Here is a 12051-nt window from a genome sequence, read left to right as displayed (position 1 = left end):
GCCTTGGACCCTCCTTAACCTGCTCCCATTCCAATTTCACAGGAAAGCTTTTTCACAGTAAGATCCAATTTATGCAGAGCCAAGCAGGAAGCAGGCCCTTTGTCTTCGCTGCTTTGCCAGTACATTAACAATGTGTAAAACTAATCTGCCTTCAAATCGTTCTGACAGTTTGTAACCTTACAACAGGCTGCCAACAGAGGAATCCTACTCACTGACAACTTGAGGTGTTTTGTACCTCAAGTGTGCTTAATAAAATATGAAAGTTACTGTGATGTTTAAAATCGATTAAATGTATGCCTAAAGTAAACCCAAAGATTAAAAAAAAAACGATTTGAAAATATTGAAACAAATGCAACAAAAGAAACGGCTGAAATATTTAGATGTTTCTACCAGTATCATGTATGATAACACTGAATTTTTAAAGCTTAGAAAACTGAAGGAAAGATATCGGAAAAGAAAACTTAAATAAGAATAGCATATAAGAGCTGACAATTAGTACACATCAATTTCTAATCTCTATCTAATCTAATCTACTATGAAGTTTTATTTTATTTTTTTAACTAAGAAGACCCAGATAAGCAGACTGAAAATAATGAAGCTGGTTAGTAATTACATATTAATGTCTTATAAAAGCTAGAAACACAGGTCTGAATCTTTTTTTCCTTACACAAAGGAGGATTGTCTAAATAACATTTTAAAAGGAAAAAACTGGCTGTGTATTTTTATAAAGTGGACTTATTTTACAAAGAAAAAGAATCTGTTTTGAATTAGAATTTTCACCAAGTCAAAATATTTGATAGCAGTAAATGGTGGTTATATCTTTAGACTCCGAAAGGCTCACTCCAAAGGAGGGGGTATACTCACAGTAGTTACAAACAGTTGCTTTGGGGTGTGGGAAGTTAGTATTGAAATGCCATTTCAGTTTTTTTCCTGAACATGAGGAAGAAATTAAGCTTTCTTTTAATTTAATTAATGTACTGACCTTGATGCTCTTAACTGAGCTGTTTGTCAGAAAGTCACTTATCACCTCCACACTCCAGTTTTGCCAAGAGAAAGAGGGGTTGGAGGAGTGGAGGGGGGGTCTATTGGCAGACCCCGTAGGCTCAGGCATTCCCCTCCAGTGCGCCTGGCACCTTGCAGATTACATACATCAGTTTATGTGGATTTATAACTGTACAAATGTTACATGGTATCTTTACAATACTTTGTAATAAGATAAGGAATAATGATGTAAAGTTATGTAAGGCAATGTTTTAAATTTAGTGGTTAGTAGTATCCTTTGGAAAGGAGAAAGAGCTTTTCTCCAGCCTCTTAAAGTCCCTGGCTTGGTCTGAAAATTAAACCGACAAAAACAGATGAACAAGGGAAAAGCATACACATTTTATTGAACTTTTACAGGAAACGAGAGCCCTCACAAGAGAATGAGTTCCTAAAGAAGTGACCAGAGCAGATGTTTTTATACCTTTTACACCAAAAACCAATAAAACTCTGAACGATTAACAAGTTAAAAGGTGACTTCTCTTTGTATTTGGATCTTTGTGTCTTTGTAAGCTTATCTTTTTCATCTAGGAGAGCCATGCAAATCAAATGAATTAATTTATAAGCAGAAATTTTGTCCAGTTGTATCACAAAGTATTATAGCAACAGCTTCCAGAAAAATGAGATAGAGTAAATAACATTGCTAACAGTGAAAGTCATTATTGTTAGCCTTCAATTAATAGTGTTTTAGTATGAAAATACTTGGAATAATAAAGTAAAACATAAAATAAATGTTGAGTATTGCTTAATTCTTTCATATTTTAATATTTCTATTTTGGAATATATTATACATAAAATAATTAGTAGAACACACCTACATATATAATTAGTAGAACATGCTGGGAGATGCCCTGTCTGGTTTCAGGAACTGTAAGCCCACCAACAGGCTGGAGGGCCCCAAAGCTAGGAATAATCAGGAGGCCTTGGAGAAACAGGCTCCTGAGGAGACATAACCTGTACCCCTGGCAGGGATGTAGCTCCTGCCTCTCTGCTTTGCCATGGATGATTATCAATGACGGGTAAATTATCTAGAGCTGAGATATACAACCTAAGACAGATACCAATCGAATATTGGCAGCAGACAAGAAATTGGGGGACACAGAGAAAAGGCAAAAAAGCCCGCATACCGCAGCCGCTTGGCTTGGACATGCCGGGAGTCCTCATTCTACCCGAAAGCAGTCTCCTTGTCTCGTGGCGGCTCCCTCCCCACTCCTGGCTCAGGCTTGAAACAATACCGGAGACAGTCCTAGACCAGATCCGGGGTTCTCCGGAGAAATCAGGCCTAAAAGTAAATTCTTTAAAGTGTGCTCTGTTCTTCCGTCAAAAGCTCTAGCCAGCTCCTGCTGGGAAAGAAATTTACATTATTCACAGACCCTAACCCTATACCCTTAGGCACTCTTGTGTTTACTACACTCTCCTGTTTAGTCATCTCTCTTGTTTACTAGTCTCCTCTCAGACCCATATAAGTCGGTGTGTTCCTGCCATTTGTTTTCTTCAGAGCATCACCCATTCTCTGTGAACATTAACATACTGATGTCATGAGATAACCTGTGCATTCCTGTAACCTAGCCCCACCGATAACGCTTTCAATAAAAGCCTTTGAACAAAGGGACTTGGGGCCTCTGCACTAAAGGGATGTGCCCCGTCCCTTCTCCCGGCAAACAGAGAAGTGTTTGCCCCGACTTGTGTTTATTCCCCTCATCTGTCTCTGCGGGATTCAGAGCCCCGCGCCCATCTCAGCCGGCCCCAGGCGGTGACCCTCAGATGCCGGAGCGCCACACTCCTGCAATGCGCTTCTGTTGCCCCCACAGCAGTTGCAGTCAATTAGGGGTCAATAAACACATATTGATCACTAATAATGAGGACCCTTACCATGTGAGAGTTAAAAGCTTACTTGGGGGAGGCAGATGTGTAAATGAATAAAACAGAATAAAAGGTGATAAATCCAAAATGTACATTTAGCATGCTGAGTAATGCTGATTTTTCACCCTATTCTTTCATATAATTAAAGGGTTTTTTTTTCTTGTCACTTTTCATTATTTTCAACAGAAGGTAAATCTGATAATCAATGCAATACACCAAGCTCATATTTTATTATTTTAAAATTACCTTGAACACCAAATCAAATAATTCAGTTAATGAGAAAAGAAGTGAAGAGACATATGGTTGGTTGAAATTGCTTAACTTTGTAACCTTAATTTGATTTAATATGTTTTGTTCAATTCCAAAAGAGATAGATGTAATGAAATTAAAGAGTGTCCAGACTCTAATCTAGCATGGTGATCTAAAACAAGCCAAACTTTCTCATGGCCTAGCTGATTTTACCTGCAAGGCCACCGGCACTACTGACAGGTTGGCCATTCTTCGTTTTCTCTTTCTCTCTTTCTTTTGTTTTCTTTTTAATGGTGGTGTCCTCTAACATAATAGAACCCACTTATCATCTGTGCTATAAGGTAGACTTAGAAGGAAGTTGGAACAGTTTTAACCACATCCATCATAATCCTGAATATTTTCAAAGTCACAGATAGCACTCTATTTTCATGCCAGTCCTTTTTCCCCTCCAGTTGAGACATGATTACCTGTGTTTTACTGTTTCTTTGGTATGCTTAGCACTTAACTTGTATCAAAAATGTGTTGATTCCAAGAACTTCAATTTATTCCCTGGCCTAGGGAAAACGAAAAAAAAATATATATATATATATATGTACGTATATATGTGTATATATATGTGTATATACACACACACACACACACACACACACACATACAGTTCCTTTGAGGTAAATGAGTGGTTGCTTCATAGTTTCCTTCATAACAGTGTCTTAACACAAAATACTGGAAAAATCACTTCTATAATTCTCTTTTATCTGTGGTTTGCTTTCTGCACTTACAGTTATCAATGGTCAGCCATGATATGAAAACATTAAATGAAAATTATAGAAATAATTTATATTTGAAATCCCCTGTCATTCTGATTACTTTACTTTCTCTAATCCTACTGGCATTGGATCATCTTATATCACCACAAGAAGGGTGACTAGAGTGTAATAAGGTATTTTGAGAGAGAGATACCACATTCACATAACTTCTATTATACTATGTTGCAATAATTATCTTATTTTATTATTAATTATTGTTGTTTATTTCTTACTGTGACTAATTTATAAATTAAACTTTGCCATATGTATGGATACTGAAAACCTAGTATATAAAGGATTCAGAATTATCCATGGTTTCAGACGTCCACTAAGGGTCTTGGAATGTATCCCCTGCAGGTAAGAGAGGAATTTGTTTTCCTTTGGTTGGAGGGAGTAGAGGGGGGAAAAGATATGTATATTTTTTCTACTAGAAATAATATGTTTTATGTATTATGTATATGTATATGTGTAAAAACATACACATATGTTTTATGTATATTATTTCTAGTAGAGAAGAGGGGGAAAATATATATATGTTTTCTTCTAGAAACAAATTTTGACTGACCCTGTGAGGTTGTATATACCTGTACCCCTATGTCCACACTAATTCCAAATTATTCTCTGACTAAATTTCCTTTGAAGCAGAATTCCCTGGAACTGTAGTTATCAAAGAGTGGTCAGGATTAGCAGCATTTGGGAAGTGATAGAAACGCAAACTGCAAGGCTCCACCTCAGACCTGCTGAATGAGACACTGAGCATGGGGCCAGAAATCTGAGTGTTTTTTGTTTGTTTGTTTTTGTTTTTTAATTTTTTTAATTTTTATTGAATTTATGAGGGTGACATTGGTTAATAAAGCTATATAAGTTTCAAGTGTTCAATTCTATAATACATCATCTATATATTATATTGCGTTTTCACCACCCAAAGCCAAGTCTCCTTCTGCCACTATTTATTTATTACCTCTTTACCTTCTTTTACCTCCCCCGGCCCCCTTTCCCTCTGGTAATTGCCATACTTTGTCTGTTTCTATGAGTTTTGTTTGTCTGCTTTTTGCTTAATCCCTTCACCTTTACTGGAAACACTAATTTGAAAGAATGTATACACCCCTATGTTCATTGTGTTATTTACAATAGCCAACATCCAGAATCAGCCCAAGTGCCCATCACAAGATGAGTGGATAAAAAAACTGTGGTACATTTACACAACAGAATACTACTCAGCAGTAAAAAAGAAGGAAACCTAACCTTGTGTGACAGCATAGATGAACGTGGATAATATTAAGCTAAGTGAAATAGACCAGACAGAAAAAGATAAATACCATATGATTTCACTTACATGTGGCATCTAATGACCAACATAAACAAACAAACAAGAAACAAACTCATAGAAACCTGAGTTTTAACAAGGCCTTCAGCGGATTCTAATACACACTAGAGTTTGAAAACCACTGAGCTAAACCACAGAAACTAAATAAAGAAGCAGGTGTGTGTGCTATCTGCTATCCTGGTGATCATTCATATAATTTAATGCCACATCATCTTCTGTGTAGTAAATAATCTTAAATTATACTCCAGGTAGAAGAACTAATCATATCCCTTACAAACTTTATTTTGGATTCTTTAGACTCATTGCGCAGGGTTATCAAGGTGAATTACAATTGAAAAGGCATAATATTCCTTAGATTTCTAAAATAAAACTAAATGTAACCTGTTCCTTATGGTATAGAATAACTGGTGAATAAAACCTGTATTATAATGTATAAGTTTAGAATTTAGTTTAAAAATGTTTCTTAATCTGAATTATTGGCATGTTTTCATAGACCATAATATAAGAAGTTCATAATGTATTACTATTGTAGTTCTCAGGAAATTAAGTTAAATATAATGCTATTGAAAATTAAACAGAAGAGATTTAAACTATATATTATAAGCAGTCATTAAATAACCTTTAAAAATATGTGAATTTATATTGTAAAAATTAGTAAATACAGTATAAAGACTGTATTATCTATATACACATATATATTTACTTACATATGTTAATATATAATAATATATAAGTAGCCTTGGCTGGTGTGGCTCAGTTGGTTGGAGAGTCATCCAGTAACCGAAGGGTTGTAGGTTAGTTTCCTGGTCAGAACATATACCTAGGTTGCAGGTTTCATTTCTAGTCCAGGCACATACATGAAGGCAATTGATTAATGCTTTCTTCTCTCTCACATCGAAGTTTCTCTCTTTCTCCCTTCCTATCTCCCTCCCTCTATCTAAAAATAATGAAAAGACTTCCTTGGGTGAGGACAGTAATAATAATAGAGAAGTATACATAAATAGAAATAAATATATATGAAGATAGATACAGAGATAGATATCTGCATGGAAAGAAAATAAAGACAAATTTGAGGCCAAGATGATTTTGTTCTTTTCTTTTTCTGGAGTGATTGTTCTTTATTATTCTAACAAGCTTTACTACTACTCATTTCCTTCAAAAAGGTGGTATTTGGTGGTCTCATTCTAAGATGACCCCCAAAGCATCTCCTTCCTATATGACTCAGCCCTTCACAGCTCTGCAGGATATGCTGCGTCACACATCCATTCACAGAGCATGCCTGTTCTTCCCAAAGGTAAACATGCTGAGGCAGAGGATTACACAGTATCGTTCATCTGTGTACTTCCCAACATGTAGAATAATCCTTAGCATTTAGCAGATTTTCAATATATACTTTGGAAGAAATGTAGAAAGGGGTGATTTTTTTTCTTTTGTCAGAAGAAAGAAAAGATATAAGAAGATACCGGTGAAAATTAAATGTTATACAAGAAAGTGTTTAAAGAGAAAGAAAAGATATGGCATAATTTTAATATGGAATAGAAGCATCCTATTGAACATTCATCTTTCATTGACCATTTATTTATTCATTTAAAAAGTAACTGTAAGATTTTAAAAATGAAAGGTATAATTCTTGTTTCTTGTGTCCTTGCCAGGTAGATAACCAATAGATATTCAATAGTACTCAGAACCTTCTGTGCTGGAAGGACCATATATTAGCCAGAAAGAGCTGAGTTTCTCCTAAAAGAGTTTTGACCATGGGCCTTTTTCTATCTTGGTGGGACTTAACACAATGCTTTGAGAGCTCTTTTCTGGTACAGCAACACTCTCCCCCTGTGAAATGACTACAGCAGTTTGAAGTCTAACACAACTGTACTGCATACTTAGATGAAGTCAAGGTGCATAGAAAGTTAGGTGGTGAAAGCTGGTGTCTGAAAGTCTCCAGTTTAACTAAGGCTTCATGTCTGAACATAAGATACCAACACAGTGAGCAGATGTGAAGATCATGCATTTATAATATTTAGAAGAAAAATATAAGTTGAGGTGTTATCTCTTTGTTGGAGAAAAAGTAAGAAGGGACTTGCTAAAACTATTCCATAATATAAAAAAAGGCAAATTATTCAAAGGTTTCTAAAAATATATTCAACAAGGGATAAAAGAAAAAATTAGATATAATATGTTTTGTATTCTAAGGAAACATACACATGATTTTTATGAAAAATATTCAAATTGCCTTGATATGACAATAAAAAGGCATTAGAAAAATTCAAGAAAAAAATGTGAAAATGTCATAGTAGAATTTTAAATTATATTAGAAATTACATTGCAAGAATTAACCATGGGAAAAAAAAACAAACCTCAACTAAATCTGTGATGTAGAAAGCAAGTTTGAGAAACTTTTCCAAGATTCAAAGGAAAAGGTCACAAAAATGATGGAAGACCTGAGAGAGTGTGATAATAAAGTGACAGAAGAGATCCAACACCCAGATAGTCTATATTCCTGGAGAAAATACAGAACAAATTAAAACAACTTAATAGTCAAAAGAGAATAGAAAAAGATTATCCAGGGCTGATATCTGAGAACAGAAGTCACTAAAGTACAACATGCGCCAGATAAAATTAAGTAAGGAACAGTATAAAATCTGGGTAAAAGATAAAAGAAAAATTATCAAGATTCCTTCAAGGATGGTGTAGTCAAGAGAAGGATTATTGCAGAGTTGTGGTAATAAATACAAACCATAGGATAACATATGACTGAATTGGAGGAATCTTTATAACAGATTGTCAGATGCCAAAGACAGTTAGCAAAGCAAAATGTAATTTTAATGCCATTTTTACAAATTAGGTGTGCTTATAAAAGAAAATTATCCTATGAAAACATTAATAGTGACTTTCTATAGTGATGAGTGATGAAAACACATTTTCCTTATTTGTTTTTGTCTATACTTATTAAATGTATAACAAAATATATGTTGCATGTATAGTAAGAGTAAACAGTATGTCTAAAATAAATTGTCAGTCTGAATACTGTGCAAAATACCTCATACAGAGAAGAATTCTTTTAATCCAGGTGAGAACTGACACAGGCTGTAGGAAAGGGAAATGAGTTAGAAATGTGCTTGGGTTACAAAAATAGTTTATAGCTGTTTTGAGAGGAAAAACATCACATGGCTGTGACCCTTAGACTCATGTCTGTTACTTTTTATTCTATACAATTTGTTCTTGTTATTGTCCATATCACATTTGATTAAAGAAAATAAAGAGTATTATTAGTTAAATAAAAGAGAATTGAATAAAATATAATAATTTATTTTACTAAAACCTTTGATGTATTGCAAAATATTGGGTTGGCCAAAAAGTTAGTTGTTATTTTTTTCTTTTTTTCTGTAATATGGTTCTAGGTGTTCTTGGTTGTCTTTAACTTCATTCAAAAACACTTTTGTAAAAAAAAAAAAAACCACTTTTGTTAGATTATGGTGTGATAGTTGTCATATCATCATGCATTTAAAAAGCTTATCAAAATTAAGAATTTTTGTGTAGTTATTTTAATATTGAAGATGAAAGAAAATATGCAACATTTTTGGCATATTATGTTTTATTATTTAAAGAAAGGTAAATACACAACTAAAACACACACACACACAAAATTATGCAGTGTCTGGAGGTGATGTGACTAATAAAATGTGTCAAAATGGTTTGCTCTTTTGAATTAGTGTTTTGGGTCTGTGGGATATATTCCCAGAGGTGGAATCTCTGGCTCAAAAGGCAGATGGATTTTTAATTTTTTGAGGTATCTCCATACTGCTTGCCACAGCTGGCTGCACCAGTCTGTATTTTCACCAAAGTGCACAAGGGTTCCCCTTTCTCCACATCCTCCCCAGCGCTTGTTGTTTGTTGATTTACTGATGATATTAATGTGTATGTAAATATTACCAAATATGTAACCAAATATGCACCCTTTAACATAGACCAGCAAACTTTATACTGCTCATAAGACCCATCACTGTCTTGAAATTTTTAAATAAATTTTTTTATAAATTTACTGAGAATAGAAATTTAAATTTAATGGACTTTGCAAATATCATCCCCAAACATTTATACCATTACACATCTCATGCACCTTAGTATTTTATTTTTCAGATGCAAAGAACATCAGAAACTTAGGAAGCTAACACAATGCATAAAATTTTAAAGCTGGGGTGTAAAAAGGGATGCTTACAAATCCAGAAGCAGCCAAATCTGTGGATAATCCAAATGGTCACAGCAAGCAGCAATTACACGATTGTTTGGTCTATGCCAGTATAGTAGTATAAAGTCAATGTTAAGATAAATTCATTACCTATTGTAAGTCTGCAATATCAAAGCAAATTTTAGGAAACAAAGGATGAAAATCAAATTTCAAATTTTGAAGTTTTCCAAAATGACGGGGATAGAGAATCAAAATCATAAACTCCTTATTTGCTTATTTCTTGGAGAAAATTTAGTTAATTAAGTTGCCTGACACATTGAACAGTTCATAAAAGAGTTAACTCGAAAATGCAATGAAATTTTTAGCAGAAGTTTGGGGAATTTCATTTCATTTCAATATTACACTTTATTTATTTTTTTAAATTAGGTGCATTTTCATTGACAGTCCAAGACCTTTATCTGAAAATGTTCTTTCTTCTTCATCCTAAGAGCCTATGAAAGCTTTCTTTTTCTTTTTTCAAAATTTCTTTTTTCCCCCATTTATTTATTTATATTTTATGTAAAATCTTTTTTTAAATTTATTTATTTATTTTTTCAAATACATTTGTCTCTGCCTTCCCCCCACCACTTTCCCTTGCCCCCTCCCTCCCTCAACTCTTCCCCTTTGGTTTTGTCCATGAGTCCTTGCTATATGTTCCTTGATTTTCCCCTTCCCTTCCTTTTCCTCCGCCCCCCCTCCCTCCTTCCCTCTTGTCTCTGTTGGTTTCTTTTCCTTTCAGTGTTGCTGGTCTTATTTTCCTTGCATCTTTGTATTGTTGGTTAGGTTCCACTTATAGGTGTCTTTTTCAAAATTTCTTTTCCCTCTTTACACATTAAATTGTCATTGAGAACTAATTTGGTAAATGAAGAGAAACAATTTTCTAATTCAGAAAGTATGGACTCAGTTATACTTTACAAAAGTCATCTATCACTTGAGAAGGAACGAATACTTCAGGTATTAAATGAAATAGAGTCTAGTTTTTCATCATGCACATTTCAAATGTAGATGTGACACTAAAAGTAAGTAGAGTTAACTCAATGTGTAATCCTTAAACTACTGAATATATTTTATTTTCTCAACAAATATATTTGATAAACCACCTGATAATACATGATATCAGATTTGACTGGTCTGCAGTTTGTTTGTATTTTGCAAGATTTTTTGATATATATCCAAAAAAGCTATTAAAATCCATAGAGAGAATACAGTCCTTGATATTGTTACTATAAAAAATATATTAACATCTAAAACCAAAGAAAAACTAAATTTCTCAGGCAATTATTCTATATTCTTTGATTTTCATAGTTTTTAGTGGCAGAGTGGAATCACTTCTTGCAGGTGTATCAGTAGATTGAGGAGGAAGGAGGCAAAGCAGTGAGAATCTGCTGCCACTGATATATTTACATCCACCAGAGACTGGGTCAGTGGTAAATACAAGTAAGTACCAGAAGTCCTGAGATATTCATGCACATATTTGGGTAATTATATAAAACCCCCAACCTCTTCTTTCCTTGTTCTTTTGGTTAACATTGGCATTACTAATAATTCAGACTTTATCACCCTGGGTTCCAAGTTCAGATATATTGCATCAAGAAATACAGTTGGTGGGATTGCTATTTATATCTAACTTGCACAAAGAAGAAAATTAAGAATCTACATCTTAAAGATGTCATACTTTAGAAAATTATAAATTCATATTTACATATGTTTGAAGTCCTCAGAAAAAGAAGCAGTTTAGAGGCCAGCAGAAAAGTTTGAAAAATAAAATGAATAAGCAACATATAACTGTTTGGAGACATTCACAACATAATATATGATAATGGACATAGAAATACCATACAAATATTCAATATCATTTTTATGTTACCATGCTAGTTCAAGAACTATATGGCAGTTCTTTGTCTTGTCTCTTGACTGCATTCATTAACAAGCAGTAATATCATAAAGTGCATAAAACTTTTGAAACTTTGCTTGAATTGGGAATCTGAAAATAAGTCAGCTAAGACTTGTCATAATTAATAGCTAAGTGAATAATAATACTAGTGACATGCATGTCTCTTGGAGACTAAGTGTGCTCACACAGGTCACAACACAGCTACAGCAGGTGTGGCCTTTGATCTCTACTAAGTGGGAACATATTTCATTCTGCCTCTAAGTTAAGACAACTGTGAGATTTTGAGGACATAATTTAAAATATTAAGAACATCATTAATTTATAAGGGAGATCCAAAAACAGATTTTATTTATAAAAATTGTGTATTTATTCTTACATGTTTAAACTTCATTCACCTTCAAAGTACTCTCCATTTGATGCAATAAACCTATCAAAATATTTTTTCCACTGCTCCAAACAGTTTTTGAACTTGTCAATTCTGATAACTTTCAGTGCTTCTGCCATTTTTTGTTTCATCTCTTCCATGCTAGCAAAATGTTTCCCTTTGAAGACTTTTTTTCATCTGGGGAAACAAACAAACAAACAAAAAACCCCTAGGGGTAAGATCAGGTGAATTGGGAGGATGGGGCACTGGGGATCTTGCTGGTTT

General features: G+C 33.9%; 1 pseudogene; it reads right to left on the bottom strand.

The window, feature by feature from the left end:
* LOC129078816 (succinate dehydrogenase [ubiquinone] iron-sulfur subunit, mitochondrial-like) overlaps positions 1–3399 on the bottom strand; it is a 173098-nt pseudogene extending 169699 nt beyond the window's left edge.
* Positions 3400–12051: the final 8652 nt, after the last annotated feature.

This window comes from Pteronotus mesoamericanus, unplaced genomic scaffold (assembly GCF_021234165.1).
Source record: "Pteronotus mesoamericanus isolate MK-2021 breed Mesoamerican mustached bat unplaced genomic scaffold, CSHL_Meso_final contig_74, whole genome shotgun sequence".
Classification (NCBI taxonomy): domain Eukaryota; kingdom Metazoa; phylum Chordata; class Mammalia; order Chiroptera; family Mormoopidae; genus Pteronotus; species Pteronotus mesoamericanus.
The sequence above is the reverse complement of the archived record's forward strand: the minus strand, read 5'-3'. Positions and strand labels throughout refer to the sequence as shown.